This window comes from Thamnophis sirtalis, unplaced genomic scaffold (assembly GCF_051295495.1).
Source record: "Thamnophis sirtalis isolate CommonGarterSnake01/CBP01778 unplaced genomic scaffold, rThaSir2_p1.2 scaffold_5, whole genome shotgun sequence".
In the NCBI taxonomy this organism is placed as follows: Eukaryota; Metazoa; Chordata; class Lepidosauria; order Squamata; family Natricidae; genus Thamnophis; species Thamnophis sirtalis.
In genome coordinates this window covers 123220664-123236987 of record NW_028261385.1, presented here as the reverse complement: position 1 = coordinate 123236987, position 16324 = coordinate 123220664, and the positions used below count along the sequence as shown (strand labels likewise).

General features: G+C 38.1%; 1 long non-coding RNA gene across 1 annotated transcript in view; it reads right to left on the bottom strand.

Moving 5' to 3' along the window:
* LOC148045629 (uncharacterized) overlaps positions 1–15961 on the bottom strand; it is a 43733-nt gene extending 27772 nt beyond the window's left edge. Inside the window, exon 1 of the long non-coding RNA XR_015696804.1 lies at positions 15649–15961. This is a non-coding gene — a long non-coding RNA (uncharacterized LOC148045629). The remainder of the gene's footprint in view (positions 1–15648) is intronic.
* Positions 15962–16324: the final 363 nt, after the last annotated feature.

Genomic DNA, 16324 nt, shown 5'->3' with positions numbered 1-16324 from the left:
TAATCAGAGTTAACAACATTAAGCTACCGCTGGTTACAGTCTAAGTATGGAATTTTTGTTAAGATGATAGATCAAAACATCAGCATTGCTCTGTGCATGTCTATGTGTACAACTTTTATTGAGACTATTTTACAGGATTAAAAATATAGAAATGTAAAGAATTGGAAAAACAAAAAATGAAAAGATAAAAAACTATGCCACCTGAATCTAAGTTGTGTTCTTCTAATTCTAGCAATCCCTTATTTTTAACAAGAGCCATTCCTTCATTGAAACCAAACACCATCAGCACTACTGTCATCATCTACTTTTAATATCATATTTTATTAAAAGTATGCAAAATGCTGTGAATATTTTGAACAAACAAGATATCTAATGTAATAATCAAAAGTTAAAAGTGTCTGTAGAATGTCTTCCCTATTCAGTAATGGTTCAGTAAGGTGGCACAGTGGTTAAATGCAGCACTGCAGGCTACTGCTAGATCAGCAGGTCAGCGGTTCAAATCTCACCGGCTCAGGGTTGACTCAGCCTTCCATCCTTCCGAGGTGGGTAAAATGAGGACCCAGATTGTTGGGGGCAATATGCTGACTCTCTGTAAACCGCTTAGAGAGGCCTGAAAGGCCTATGAAGCGGTATATAAGTCTACTGCTATATTGAGTTTCTGGAAAGAGTGGAGAGAAAAGCAACAAAGATGATTAAAGGCCTGAAGGTGAAAACTAGACTATGTCTAATCTAGTGAAAACAGGACTAGAAGTGACATGATAGCAATGTTTCAATATTCGAGGAGCTGCCACAAAGGACAGGGGGTCAATTTATTTTCCAGCGCACCAGAAGGCAAAACCAAAAGCAATGGATGGAAACTAACCAAGGAGAGAAGCAACCTAGAACTAAGGAGAAATTTCCTGACAATGAGAACAATCAATCAATGGAATGACTTGTCTCCAGAAGTTGTGGGTGCTCCATCACTGGAGGCTTTGAAGAAGAGACCAGACATCCATTTATCTGAAATAGTATAGGTTAGTGATGGCGAACCTTTTATGGCTCGCGTGCCAAAAGTGGGGGGAGTGCAGAGAGTCATGCGTGACTTCCAGTTTATCCATAGGGATGTCAAGAGCCAAGGTGGCGCAGTGGTTAAATGCAGCACTGCAGGCTACTGCTAGATCAGCAGGTCAGCGGTTCAAATCTCACCGGCTCAGGGTTGACTCAGCCTTCCATCCTTCCGAGGTGGGTAAAATGAGGACCCAGATTGTTGGGGGCAATATGCTGACTCTCTGTAAACCGCTTAGAGAGGCCTGAAAGGCCTATGAAGCGGTATATAAGTCTACTGCTATTGTTTTTCGTCCTCCAGAGCCTTCAAGGGCCTTCCGGAGGCTTTCCTGAAAGCTCCGGAGGGCTAAAACCGACCCTACGAGTAAACCGGAAGTATGTTCCCAAACTTCCAGTTTCCTCATAGGGCCATTTTTTTGTGCTCTGGAGGCTTCAGGGAAGCATGAAAGTGTGAAAAATGGCCTCAAAAGAAGGCCGAAGTCATGCATGCACTGGCCAGCTGACAGGGCAATGCCTCGTGTGCCTGGACAAATGGTTCATAGGTTATAGGTTCTCCTACTTGAGCAGGGGGTTGGACTAGAAGACTTCCAAGGTCTCTTCCAATTCTGATATTAATGATGATGGATTGTACAATTTTCTTTCAGCTTTTGGTGTTAGCCCAGATTACCTCTCTTTACTCAAGCTTTTTGTTACGTAGCATTTCAATATCTGTTTAGTGTCATATTATGTTGAATTTAAAACATTAAGTTACAAACAACTTTTCAGAATCTTTTAACCTTCTAAATATTAAAAAATACCCTGTTTCCCTGAAAATAAGACCTTCCTGGATAATAAACCCAATCGGGCTTTTGAGCACATGTGCTAAAATAAGCCCTCCCCTGAAAATAAGCCCTCCCTGAAAATATTGCAACACAGCAGCACCCATGAGGTGACCATGCTCGCTGCCTCCTGCACCTCAAAAATAATAAGAACCCCCTGAAAATAAGGTCAAGTGCTTATTTTAGGGGATCAAAAGAAAATAAGACCCTGTCTTATTTTCAGGGAAACACAGTATTAACATTAGTTGTACAATGACTGAATTATCTAATATAATTAAATTATTTTAAATTGCATTTTGCAGTGTTTTTAATTAACGAGGTGCCTCCATGGGGTTGTTTTAAAAAAAACACAGAGGTTTAAGAAGTATATTAAAATAACAATGAAACAAGGAACAGTCAATAGTTGAAGAAAGCAAAAACATAAAATTATTAGCTACAAACAATAAACAATGTTACTTATGAACAGCATTCAGTAGTAAAATTTGTTATTTCATATTTAAAGCTCCCTGAAATGATAGCTTCTGCAAAGTTTGGTGAAGCACAGAGAAAACACACACAGAAAGAGCTTATGAATTTCATTTGAGAGAACATCAGGAGTAGAGGTCCATTCCCAGTCTGAGAAGAACTCATGCTTACCCCCATGCTGTGCTATTGGTTAAAAAAAAAGACCTTGTCAGAGAAAAGACAAACACACTAGCTGGTACATATGAATTTGTGGGGCCAATGCACCAAGAAAAATAAAAATTACAACTGTGCAAACTAATTCTTCTTAGAGAAAATACTATCTGTAGATAAACAAAGTGTATCTCAACGACTCAGATTTAGAAAGAAAATCCTAGGTTGGATGAAGGGGAAGGGTGTGAACCCTATATTGGTCCTAAAAGCTAATGACTGATTCTGAAACCACGGGTAGAATAACCATTTATCCAAAGAGCTAAAGCAAAGAAGGTCCCAGTTTGGATCCTCACTCCCTTTCTTCATTTCTTCTCCGTAGAATGTCTAAAAATGTGCACACACAAACATATACACACAGATATTGAATCATTCCTTCCTCTTCTACTATTACATTTATGGTAAGTCTGACATACTTGGCCTGTCTGGAATCCATCCCACTTAGGAAGATATTTAGCTCTTTCCTAAAAGTAATATTAATGGAAGAGGATTGTAATAGTGGCAATCTGCCTGTTATGATTTAATACAAATAAAAATCTTGACTATCTTGGAAAGTAGAGTCCTTCATTTTTACAATATCTATTGTACCCAATGAAAATTTCTTTTTTTTAAATGAGAACTGAGCTATGTATGATGGGGCACTTCCATTTGAGTATTGACCCATAGCAATAGGTGTACCTTGGTCAGAACAAAGCAATGTAAAATATTCCCTCTCCTTCCACCAGTGGCTTATTTCTTTTCTTGCCATTTTCACCCATGTTGCCTATCCCAGTTAATCCAGAAGTTGTCCACCCTGGAAAAAAATGCCAAAGGATTGTGTAAAGAGACTTCTGCTCTTATCAATGGCAAGGTGATTTTGTTCAATGTCATCCCATTTGGCCCATGTATGGAGCATAACAGACTAAAAGTGAGTAACTGAGTCTGAATTCCTCAAGGATACAGCAGTAATCCAATCTCATGACACTTAAAAGACTGAATATTTATTGTAGCACAATATTTTGTAGATCAGAATTCATCTTATCAAATGCAAGTTGTGAACACTTTAGTGAATACCTGCCTTTAATACCAAGAGGAGGTAAAACCAAGGTGGATATGGACCTTTCTGCATTAATATAAGCTAGTAAAAGCAAGAGACGATATCTCATTATTATAAGGATAAATTTATATATTCTATACAGTTAATGTGAATGTCACAGATATCTTAGAAAAGAGTCAGTACCCGTTGATGGTAGACAATACAATTAATCTTCCCAAAAGGCTTTATGTCATGAGAAAGTGTGAAGTTTAGGATTAGCAACAGAATGCTTTCAAAATATCTGGTTTCCAAATCAATGATGTGAAGATGCCCTTCAGCTAGTGAATCAAGGGGAGCTGGGAGATTATGGCTAGATATGAAGTAGTGTAAATCTTTTTTATTCTCTGTTTTCCAAAATTGCAGATGGAAAATCCAGCAGTTTGGGATAGCATGCAGATTTATGACTTGGGATTTTATGTCCCCTGGTCTGGCTAAAATGAGAACAGTACTTTTTTTTTCCAGAGGAACAGCCATTGAGGTTCAGAGGACAAAGTCGGATTTAACTGTGGAAAGCATTCTTTGTAACAGACATCTGTGGGCGTAAACAGGATTTTCCATCTTGCCAGGAGATTTGGGAAAACCAGGCCTTTGTGAAACTTACTTTCTTAGAGAAAATACTTTCTAAGGGATTTTAAGAATCAGCTTAAAACCTCTCTGTTTCTCAGGTCTGAGCAGCCTTAAAAGCTGAAATGTCACAAAATAAAGTGATTCCTCAATGTATTTTGTCAAGCCTGGTTTCAGTCAAGAAGTAGTGATAATCTTACAAGGAAAGATATCCCACAAGTCAGATCTCCCTCCAGGTGCAGGCTTTTTAAATCGTACTGATAGGTTTTAGTGAGCGTTTGATAAACCCTGAACATTTTTATGGCTATCCAGTCAACTTTTGTAACTTCTACATTTCACTGAAATCTCTTATGGCAGTTTCAGAGGAATCTGATAGTTACAGGCCAATTTGTGTTACTCCCTTTAAAAAATGGTAACAAATTATCTGTCAATATAAGAACCATGTCCACACACCGCGATGGAGAGCGGAGCTTCCATTGCTATGCTGTGCAGACGTTAAGTGAATTGTGTCCAATTTTATGACTTTTTCTTTTTGCCACGGTCAATAAGTGAATCATATCATTAAGCAAATCTGTCTTTCCCCATTGACGTTGCTTGTTGGAAGCCGCCTGGGAAGGTTGCAAAAGGTGATCCAATGACATGGCAACTGTCATAAATACATACTGATTGCCAAGTACTCAAATTTTCATCATGCGAGTACAGAGATGCTGCAACAGTCATAAATGGGAGGACCTGTCATAAGTCAATTTTTCTGTGCCATTATAATTTTGAACAGCTATTAAATTAATGGTCATAATTCAAGGACTGTATATATTTTTTAAATACCCAAATTCTCTCACTTACTAAGTTAAGTGTTTAAAAATGGATATTTTTACCAATGTAAAATCTCTGATTATTTGTAACAGTTGCTATAGGTCTAGCAACTAGCATATGCGGGGGTGGGCTTCAAAAATTTTAGCAACGGGTTCTCTGACTGGTTGTTGGGGTGTCCATGGCCATGGTGGGCGTAGCCTAGTTGGCCTCCTGCACCATGGGGGGGAGGCATTTTTGCCCTCCCTGGGCTCCAGAGGCTCTCCGGAGGCTGGAAATGGCCCCATTTCTGGCCTTCTGGAGCCTCCGGGAGGCCCATTATTCACCCTCCCTGAGCCTCCGCTTGGACCTTACACTTACCTGGCATCCAAAATGGGCTGCATGGGGACTCCTGGGAGGGGAGGGGAGGGGTGGGCATGGCCAGCCAGAGTGGGATTTGGTGGTTCATCGAACCATGCAGAGGATCACCCGAACCTGGACAAACCTAGAGGAGTCCACCCCTGGCTAGATGCATAAGGGATGAATCAGTTTTAGTTCATCTGCATTATGTGTTCTGGATTTCTTCCTGCTCAAACACTGTATCTTTAATACAACATCCAACAGCCAGAAGGGCTAAGGGATGTTCTCACGAAGACCTGCATATGCCTGACTATAATTTGCTTGCTGGGGCAAAATCTTATCACAGGAGGAGCAAATGGTAACCTTTCAGATGTTGTTGAATATAAGTAGTCCCCAACTATTATGGTAATACAGTTAGTATCAGGTCATAAAATGGGTCGGGGGGTAATTTCACAAGCTTTTTGTCCACCATGGTTGTTAAGCAGATCACTGAGTTGTTAAGTGAGTCATACAGCTTTAAGCAAACCCATCTTCCCCCATTGACTTTACTCGTCAGAAATGGTTGGGAAGGTCACAAATGGTGATCAAATGACCCCAGGAGAATGCAACCATTGTAAACATGCAATAATTGCCAAGGCCTTAGATTTTTTTGATCACATGACTATTGAAGGTGCTGCAATGGTCGTAAGTGCAAGGACCAGTCATAAGACACTTTTTTTCAGTGTCATTGTAACTTTGAACAATCACTTAAAAAGGAGTTCTAAGTCAAGGTTTCCCTGTAACAGCTTTCATGTCTCAACCCATTGGCCTATTCATATTAAATGAATTTCTATTACTGTGAGATTGAATGAAGAAGCTGAAAGTGGTTCCAATAAGGCAGTCCTACTGCTTGTTATCTCTTGCTATTATCTTTTCATCATAGCCTTTGCCATGGCTTTTTCCATCTGATCCCCTTTATTTATCTTGAAAGTTGTTACAAGAATAATGTTAATGTCTTGCAATCTGGAGAGAAGTCAAAAGAGCAATGAATTGAGCCCAAAATATTCATTGCTAGTGGACCGAGTCTTGCTCCATTTTACTTGCCATAGTTGTTAAGTGAATGTAAAAACTTGTTCAATTAGTAACACAGTTGTTAAGTGAATCTGGCTTCCCCATTGACTTTGCTTGTCAGAAGTTTGCAAAAGGTGATCTCATGACCTCAGGGCATGATGACAGGTCATAAATATGAGTCAGTTGCCAAGCATCTTAATTTTGATCAATTGGCCATGGTGATGCTGTAACGGTTGTTAAGTGTGAAAAACGGTTCTAAGTCACTTGTTTGAGTGATGTTGCACCTTCGAACGGTCACTAAATGAACTGTTGTAAACCGAGGACTACCTGTAATATATTTTATTTGACTGAAGGATACCATAAGACCCTTTATTGTCCCGTGTCTTTGTTGATCCTGGTGTGATCTTTCCTATAAATATATCTTACATGCTTATCTAAGCTATTACATTGTCTCTGTTTGCCCTTCTAGGTATTTTGCTATCATAGCATTTAAGCAAACCTTTAAGCTTTTAATCAGAGGAATTAATGTTACAGTTGGAACAAAACTAAGCCTAGGAGTTTCAAATGTTTTAAAGAGTTCAAGAGTTTCAGAAGTTTTAAAATTAGCTAATTATCTCAGATTATTGAGTTACTGAAATAAAATTTCCCTATCTGAATTGATGACAGAAAGAAAACAGGATTTCATTTAAAGTATTAATCCAAACTCATACTAATTCCCTTTACAAAAGCTTGTTTTAAGATAAAACTCTTAATTTCCTGGGAGCAAACCCGATTAAACAGAGTGTAATACTTTTAAGAAAACCAGCAGTTGAATTTGACTTTGCATGAAGTATTATGGCGGGATGAAAAAGCTTTTCTAAATCTAATCAGTGAATCAATCTTGAAAAAACCTTAATTCAACTATCTGCCAGTGCCAGCCATCATTAAAGACAGTTGATTTACATTTATTTCATGCAACAGCACCAGAGAAAGAGAGGGAATTGGCCTTAGAATAATTTTAAAATAATTATTCTTTCTGCTATAGTTTTTGCAGAGGCTTGTTGAGTACTTGAAACTTTCAACTCAAGAAGAGAATGGCCCTCTGTGTAAGGGCTTCTGTTACTGGTACATCTGCAGTATGTTACACCTCACCTGAATAAAAGTGAAAAAAGAAAGACCCCTAACATCAGGTCCCATTTACACCACACATCTGAGAACTGGAGAAGTGATCCTCAGCACAGAATGAGGAAATGTCAGCGTAAACAAAAAAAGAAAGAAAGAAAAAAGGAAAGGTTTTGTGAAGTTCTGTACATTTGTGCGGGAGGAAACTACGCATTCTTTCTTTGCTCAAGGAAGAGTAGTCAACAGCGTATGGTAACAGAGATAGGTTTTACTTAGTAGTTAGATTTCTTATTTGTAAAATGTTTGCAGCTTTTATTCAAACCTAATTCACTGTCCATAATTTGAGTTCAATCCTAACAAAGAAAGCATACTTCCTTGGATGTGAAGGCTGGGGATAGCCTACTACAGATACTACAGGATGCAGTATCTGTAGAAGCTGCTGCCAAAGGAATCATCTTTGATTCCTTTGGCAGCATACAGATTTTCACAGCAACGGGATCATTAGATTCCATGCATTCTGAGAGGTAGTATTAGGGATCCATGGTACAATGTTGCTAAAATTCATGTGAAATATATTTGATGCCATTATAATTAATGGGAGGGGGGGGAAATTGATAAAATCAATTTCATAATAGTTTAACCTGATTCTTTGTAAATGTAGATATCTTACAGTGGGGGAAAATGTGCCTCTTTTATTTCCCTTTGCATTGGTGAGGAACTGAAAGCCAAAACCTTCCAGTTGCAGATGGAAACGCTAGAACATAACAGCATGCTAGAATGTAAGTGAAATGCCTTTGTTTATTTTCACTGTCTCCAGGGTAATAAAATGCATTTTTTTTTACTGATTTGTATATAAATCACGGGAGGGGAAAAGGTGATCATTCCAAGAGCATCTTTTAGAAGCCAATGTTCAGTAACCAGAGTTGTTTTCCTCTGTTGTACAAAGGGGATTGTTGGCATTTTAATTTTGTTTCTAGAATAGTGCTTGCTGTTCCACAGACACTATTTGTTCTGTCTTTTCTTTCTTTCCCCTCCACATTGCTTATCTGAATATATATGCCTGCCCTTTGCTCAGATTTATGGGTTGGGGCAGTGCTATGTGTATTTACAGTCTCCTGACCTGAAGACCTGGAGCTGAACAAGGAAAGGAGGAAACCGGGGCCTGTTCCATAAACAGAGACAGATATGAGGGGGAGGAAGGAGGCACTGCTAGCACTTAACATTTTTAACTTCTTGACCAAGTAAAAGAATTAGTGATTAGATTAGAGGCAAAGAAAAATGAGAAATACAAAGAGATTGGGAAAAGAAATCTGCTCAGGATCTTGGGTGCATTGTGTTAGCAGAAAATGAAACCCAAAATAGTTTAGTAAAGTTATTCAGGCCATCTTCAAAAAGAGAGAAGCAGCTTTATCACAGTATAAATTTCAAATGCATTTCAGATGCATAGCTTTCTCTTAAAAACAGATCCTCTTGATAAGGAAGCCAGTCGAAATACAGTGTACAATTGCAAACTCTATACGATCTGTGGTTTGATCACCACCGCACATTTTATATTTAGTGTTTGAGATGCTTTGTGAATCAAGATTGAACTCAAGATAATATGGGCTGAAATAAGCTAATCCTGTAAATGGCAAAAGCTGAAAAGTGACTAAAATTTGAATTCAGAAATGGACTGTTAATTTGGAGAACTGCAAATAATGTAAGGAAAGCTTTACACTATTATGAGGAATAAATGGTGTTTGCTTATTCCATTTTTCAAATTTTAAATAGATATACTAATTTTATGTCAATGACACCAAACTTATTTGTATATACAATACTTTAAGGTAAAAGCAAGCAAATTTAAATGAATTGTTACTTATTCTTTCAAATTGGTACAATTGCATTGAAAATCAGTTGTTTACAATTTGTCCTCTATTTACACACTCAGATAATCAGTTCTGAGTTTTATGTTTGAGACAACAAAGCTGTAATCTGCTTCTCATCCATCACTGTAACTTTATTATTTGTCTCCCACCTTTATTATTTTACACCTCATACTCTTTCCTCCTCCTATTTTCCCCACAACAAGAAACCTGTGAGGTGAGTTGGGCTAAAAGAGAATGGCCCAAAGTCATCCAGACTTTCATGCCTAAAACAGGACTAGAACTCAGTGTCTTAATTATACTCAAAAGAATTATTAAAACTATTTATAAGGGGAAAAGGTATTCTTTTTTGCCTGCAAACTTTCATCACATGCAAAACAAAAAACTCAATAATGTAATGAAAGCCTTACAATATCCTGATGAATAATTAGAATGAAATACTAAACAAAATCGTGTTTGTTTATTCCAAACTGTTTCGTTATTTTAAACAAACTAAAGAGTAGGCTGAACTGGATGTACTTATTTCATGTCAATGCCTCTAAACATATTTGTATATACTTTAAGGTGAAAGCAAGAAACCTTAAATAGGTACTTATTTATTTCAAATTGGCATGATTCCATGGAAAATCAAACCAATTCCATTGAAAATTGAGCTAAATAATTCAAGATTAAACTTTTTTGGACATAGCTAGAAATATAAGTTGCAAAAAAATGAGAAGTTTCCAGTTGAAGATCAAATGGGTAACTACTATAGGACAAAGTGGTTGAATAAAATATTGTAGGAGAAAAATTCTACCTAGATGGGTTTTTATTTTACATTTTCTGATAGCCCTTGCAGCTTCTTACTGGAAATTGTGCAGCTCCTTACTGGAAACCAGGCTAAAAACCCAGTGGCATAAGGCTCTGTCTCCATGAATGAATCTAAAGTGGAGATGATTTAGCAGTCACCCTATTCTTTTTTTTTTATTGTTTGTGCTGAGCTCAGTTTGCCAATTCAATGATTTTGCCACCCTCCCCCTCTCATATGGTGTGGCTACATGCAACCATCCATTTGGCTGCAACCCATTTCAAGCCAAGGTCTATCTATCTCATTCTGCCCGGGGAAGGGAGGGATGGGGGGGGGGATAAGAAAAGGGGAGGAAAAGTACAAAGAACATGGAAATGAATTACTCTACTTTATGAGCCATAAACGTTTTATGCATTTTGACAGTGAAACAGGTTTAGGCAGCGAGTTGACACGCCTTAAATAAATAAGTAGGATTAATTCTCCGGCTCTTTGAAACAATAGAAGCTCGCCTTGTTTGGGCTGAGAGCTGCCCCGATTGTTTCCTGTTGCCGGTACGATATCGATACGATGGGTGCTTTTCGGGGCAGCTTTCCTCGGGGGGCGCGCCTGCTTGCTCCACTTCAGGTTTTTACCCTGTTTTATTTGAGGTGGAGAAGGGTTCGAGACCTGCTCGCACCGCCACCGACAGCTAAGGAACCGGCGTTGGCGTCTGCTTTGCCTGTTGTTTTACTGCCTGACCTTCGGATCAACTTTCACCCCCGACCCAAGGAGACATTTATCACTGCAAGAGGCTGTTTAACACAAATGGTGCCCATTCCGGAGGGGAAGAGAATCCGAAGATTTCCTTGTTTGTTTGTTTTTGGCCCTCCCTCTCTCTCTCTCTCCCCTTCCTGGAGAATTTGCAGTTTGTTGTTGTTTTGTGCGTGGATTTCTTTTTTTAAAAAAAAAACACCCCTCCCCTCTTTCCCACCCCTCTTTCTCAAGCACCACAGGTGAAATCCCTCCTCAGCAGCTGGCTTAGGAAATAATGCGAGGGGAGGCCTTAATGAGCAGAAAGCACCCTCAGCTGGAGATAAATAGATGCAAATGAGATGCACAAACAAAGGCGCCTGGACAAGAAGAGAAATATCTGCAATTCCAGCGAAATGCTGCCTGCAGCTAGAAGATGAACAGCTTTGATAAAAGGGTAAAAAAAGCACCTTTTTATCCACCAACTTGTTTTACACTGCTGTAGACCATTGTCATTGCAACCCATCCGGCTCTGCTTCAACCCTTGTTTGTCAGATTCACAAAAAGCATCCATGTGCTAGAGAGAGGGAGACATGGACATATATGGGGCGGCCTGAGATGGTTTTTCTCTTTCTTTTTTTTTGGAGAGTATCAAGTTTATTTCTGCCCGTTTTTCTGAAGCCATTGCAATCTACTGCTGCTCTGGTGTGCGGATTTCATTTGTGGGTCAATGTTGTTGTGGAAGGATTAAGGATGCTGGGTTTTGCAGGCTCTCTAAGTTGACAACTCCTGAGAATGAGGAGGGAGGGTAGGAGGGAGCTGGAGGTTGAAGCAGAGACTTGAGCATTCACAGAGCAGCGCCCAAAACAGCCTGTGTTAATGAAGGCAATCACGGCAGTAAAGCTAATTCAAAAACAGACATGGAACATGCTGATTTTAATAAGCTTTTAAGAGGCAATTCCCTAACTTTTAAAAGTCTCTCCTTCTAATTGAACCGTTTGAGGTTCAGATAACGCCAAGCTCAACCATGAAGGTGTCTTTCCAAACGTGAACGGCCCTTGCCTCTGGTCCTGGGTTCACTTAAGAGGACTGAAATGCTGGCCGGAGGATATTGCAGGAAATCCCTGAAAGAAAATTCTCAGGAAGCCTCAGTATAACTCTAGGCGTTATTGAGCCATGCCAAGTTTATTATTTTAAGTGGAATTTTGCTTAGGAATCCTTATCTTCTCAATCTTTACCTGTATCATATTTTAATTTCAGACCAGCTGAGAGACAAGTTCTGTATTTAAGTTTTGGGTTTAGGTTTTAAGTTAAAATGTTAAATTAATTTTGCTGATCATTGAATAAACAGTGTATCATTTCATTTTAACTTAATTAATTTGTTCAGGGGCTTAAATTCATCTTCTGGATATTTTTTTTAAACAGGCATTTTTCAAAAATGTATGTTTATGTTAGAAAAATGTTAGCTTTTGCAATATCAGTTGCTATGGTTTTTTTCTCTTCTTCTAATTATCTACTTCTTGAGGAGTGGGAATGTTTAAAAATATTAATCACAGAGCTACAAATGAAAAAGTACCTGTATAAATATATGTGTGTATAATATTTTCATAGTATGCAATCCTCTTGCATTAATCACACTCTTCCATTATTATCATGAGAGCTGCAAGAGTTAAATGAAACCTGGTTCAAAGAAGGATCTTTTGCAGGTTGAAGCCGCTGCATTATTACGTTCAGTTGCTGTTTGGAAAGGGCAAACAGCATCTTAGGCACAGAACAATGAAATTACAGCTGAGATTTAGGTTAGCAAAAGCCATCTTCCGCAGGCTTTTATGATTCATTATTTCCCATTAAATACAGTATTAGAAGTGTACACCAGATAGCTCATGCTTACTGCTCTCAGAGCACATTATCTATATTACACAGGCCTGGGGAGCAGAATTAGAAAACTTTTGGGGAATGAGCAATATGTGTTTGCTGATAGAAGTACCATATGGCTCATCTTCATCAATTGCTTTCATTGCAGCTCAGATGCTGGAGAAATTAAAGTTTTATTTGATGTGGCACAGCTTAATGAACTGTCTTCTGTTAGGAAAATGGAATATGTTTCCTGTTCTTTGAGTGCCGAGCCCTCATGGTTTGGGGTTGATGAGGGATGCATTATGGATTGTTTATTGAGCATTTTGAAAACAAAAGCAAAATATTGAAGATAAAATTGGGTTGCATCACAGTGATCTTCCCTTTTTTTCCCCTTGCGTTCTCCTCCCCTTTTATTTGCAGTTTGCAAACATGCTTATTATTTAAATGCATGTGGTATTCTACTGATACCATCTTTTGATGTGCAGTTTTGATTGCATTTCTTCTGTAATCCCGGAGTTTAGACATTTTTAAAGCATATGGTAAACCAATCAAATCAAAAGGCAATGTTTCTTATGAGCTTGATTGCTTAACTTTTTATGATACTATTCCACCTCTCCTTCCCTCGGGAAGTTTTAAATGCTTCAGCAGTTTGTGTTGAGATCTGCTTTCTGTGAATGTACTATGCCAGAAATGGGACAAAAGAAAATCTAGGTGAATCCACATAAGTCTGAAAATGTCTGAACAGAATTGCAGAATTGAAAGCAGAATTGAATTGCAAAGCAATGTAATAAAATCACACTATGTTATTAATTTTGCAAGGTTGAAGGGGGAGGAAAATGTGAATTCTTATCTAGTGGTTCATTTTCATTCAGATTAATTAGGTTCCAGCACTATAAAACTTAGACTCAGATGCATCTATAATAAAAATATAAAATAGTTAAAATTACAAGAAGCAAAAAATGTTTGACATTTGCAATATAGCTGTATATTATAGCATTAATTGCTAATTATTGGTTTGACACAGACATGTTTTAATTGGGGGGGTGTAAATAACTGTGAAAATATTCTAAATCCTTTGTGAATCAATTTTAGTCAAAGAATAGAATTACCCCTCCTAAATCTTTTCTTCAGTTATATTTCAGTCATAAATATCTTGTCTTTTAAAAAACAAAGTTGAGGCATTTATTTTTTCCACTTGCCATACTAATATGCAAATATACACACACTCATGCTAACAGTCTGTCAGTTACATCTGGGGTTTTGTTTTCTTTTTGTGAAAACTGGTAAATGTTCCTGTTTAACAAATTTGTTTTGGAATCTACATAGTGTCCATTGGAAGAAGTATTTCTACTATGTTTATAGTTTTTAACCAAAATTTGCACCATTTGTTTAGAGAAGGTTTGCCACTGACATCACAAGAAAACAGGGAAGCTTGTTCTAAGCACTACGGTAATTGTACCTTTTCCTCAATAAACATTGTATAATTACAGGGTATTACATCTAATCTATCTTGGAGAGGGAATGAAAAATATAAAATCCTTCTTGATTTTTTTTATTTTGTTCTTTGAACAGCTACCTTTTTTGCATCATTAAATATTAAGTCACTGATTCAAACAGCAAACATATGGAACAATTGCTATAGGAAGCATTAAAAAGTTTGTTTTGAAGCAGTGCTATATCTTATAAAAGAAAATGATGTAATTTATGAAACACAGTTTCATGACAAGTGCCTCCTTTGAGGAACACCATTATGCATTGTTATCAGCATGGCGTAATTTGACTGTTGACAAAGTATCTCTGGCAGTGAGAATGAAAGCAGTTAGAAGTGTGTCGGATTGTAATCAAGAAGATGCTTAGCTGTGCAACACTGCATCTTGAGCAGATTTGAATCAACATTGCCTTGAGGGGACATGCGATACAAAAAAAGTCCATTAATTTTTAGTGAGAAAATTAGAGTGGCACTTGATGAAGTGAAATTTGACATGCGTTAATTGCTCCACAGCTCTTCTAATTAGAGATTTTCAAATTCTTTTACTCCTGTCAAACTGATGCCACATTGTCTTAGTGGTCAAAGAGTAAAATTGCAAATTGGTTGGATCAACATGCGGTAATGAAGCTGGGCTTCCCTTCAGCGCAAGCTCAGATTCTCTTATGAAGGAGGAATTGGGTGGATGTTGTGAGTAAACATGCCTAAGTCATATTGCTCTGTTTTAATATTGGCACTCTGAGGCGATTGGCCTGCTTATGAAAAGGATGGGATCTTGAAAGAAAGAGCATCATTTTATTATGTATCTTCACAGTAAACATAAATTTCAGTTACTCTCATCAAATCAGAACTCAGGGGGAAAAATATCATATCCTGAATGTAAAATGCATGTTTTACGCTCATCCACAGCTCAGTAAGGATGAATTATTGGCACTGAATCCAGCAGTGACTTACATTTAGATAGTATTAGTAATTAAAATAAAACACCACCACCACTAGCAGAGACACCCACTAGAAAGTACACAGACCCTTGCTGCTTTTTCAAATATTCTTTATAATGATTTAATTATATGAAATGAAAGTGGTATTCATGTTGATCTACATTCCAAACAGAAGTCTGCTAAGCCATGATTTTATGTATTGTATGCAATAGTAAAATAAGTTATCATGAAGACCACCTCAATTAAAATAAACCATGCTTTAAGCTCATGCTTTTCTCCAGCCCTTGAACCCTTTCTTAATTCATTACCATATTGAATTTTTTTTCAATTTTCCATTTTCTTGCAATAACAATATTACTGCCGGGGCCATGGCTTGATTGGAGCTAAATTACTTGTTACCTGCTGGCATTTATTTATATGGCATTGAATTATAAAGCTTTGCTATTGTCATGCCTTGGGCGAATTATTTATGACACCAGTAATAGGAGTAATTGTTATTGTTGAAATTACCTGTCAGCTCCCCATAGCAGTGGCCCTTGTCCCACTGACAAATAGTGACAGGAGAGAGGGATCTTCCACGCATCCTCCTGATGACTTCTCCTCTGATAATAAGGAGTGCAGGGCCTCTGATAATTTGCCTGTCACTGTAGAGTGTGGCTTAGGGAGAGTTGGCCAAATTGTTGTCATTCACTTTGACAAAGGCAGCAAAATGCTCCAGAGCAGGAAGGAGGTTTATCAAAATAAATGAAATTGCTTACACATCCTTTGTTTGGATTCTATCCTCCATATCTCCTTTGCGTGTCCCGTTCCCCCCCCCCATACACACACACACACATATGCAAGCATACCAGGCCAGGAATCAGTGGCATTGTGTGAGAAGTGTAAAATTGCTACACATTTCTTATCATACTCCCTGATTCCCTGGGAGCCACAATAGGAGATTTCAGCAACTAAGCTAAGTGAGAAATATTCTCAGAAGATGGATTCCCTCCTCTCCCCATGGTTAGTTACACCAAACTCAATCATTATAAGCCAAATGGGTGGCTTTGTGGAATCAGCTAATTTGTTATTCTTGTATGCAGCCATCTCGATGTGTTTTTTCCACCACCTCCCTCCACACCCCCTTTTAGTTTTGTTAGCTTTTTTTTCCCCTCTGCTCAAACCTCAAAAAACAGCTAACAGCTTT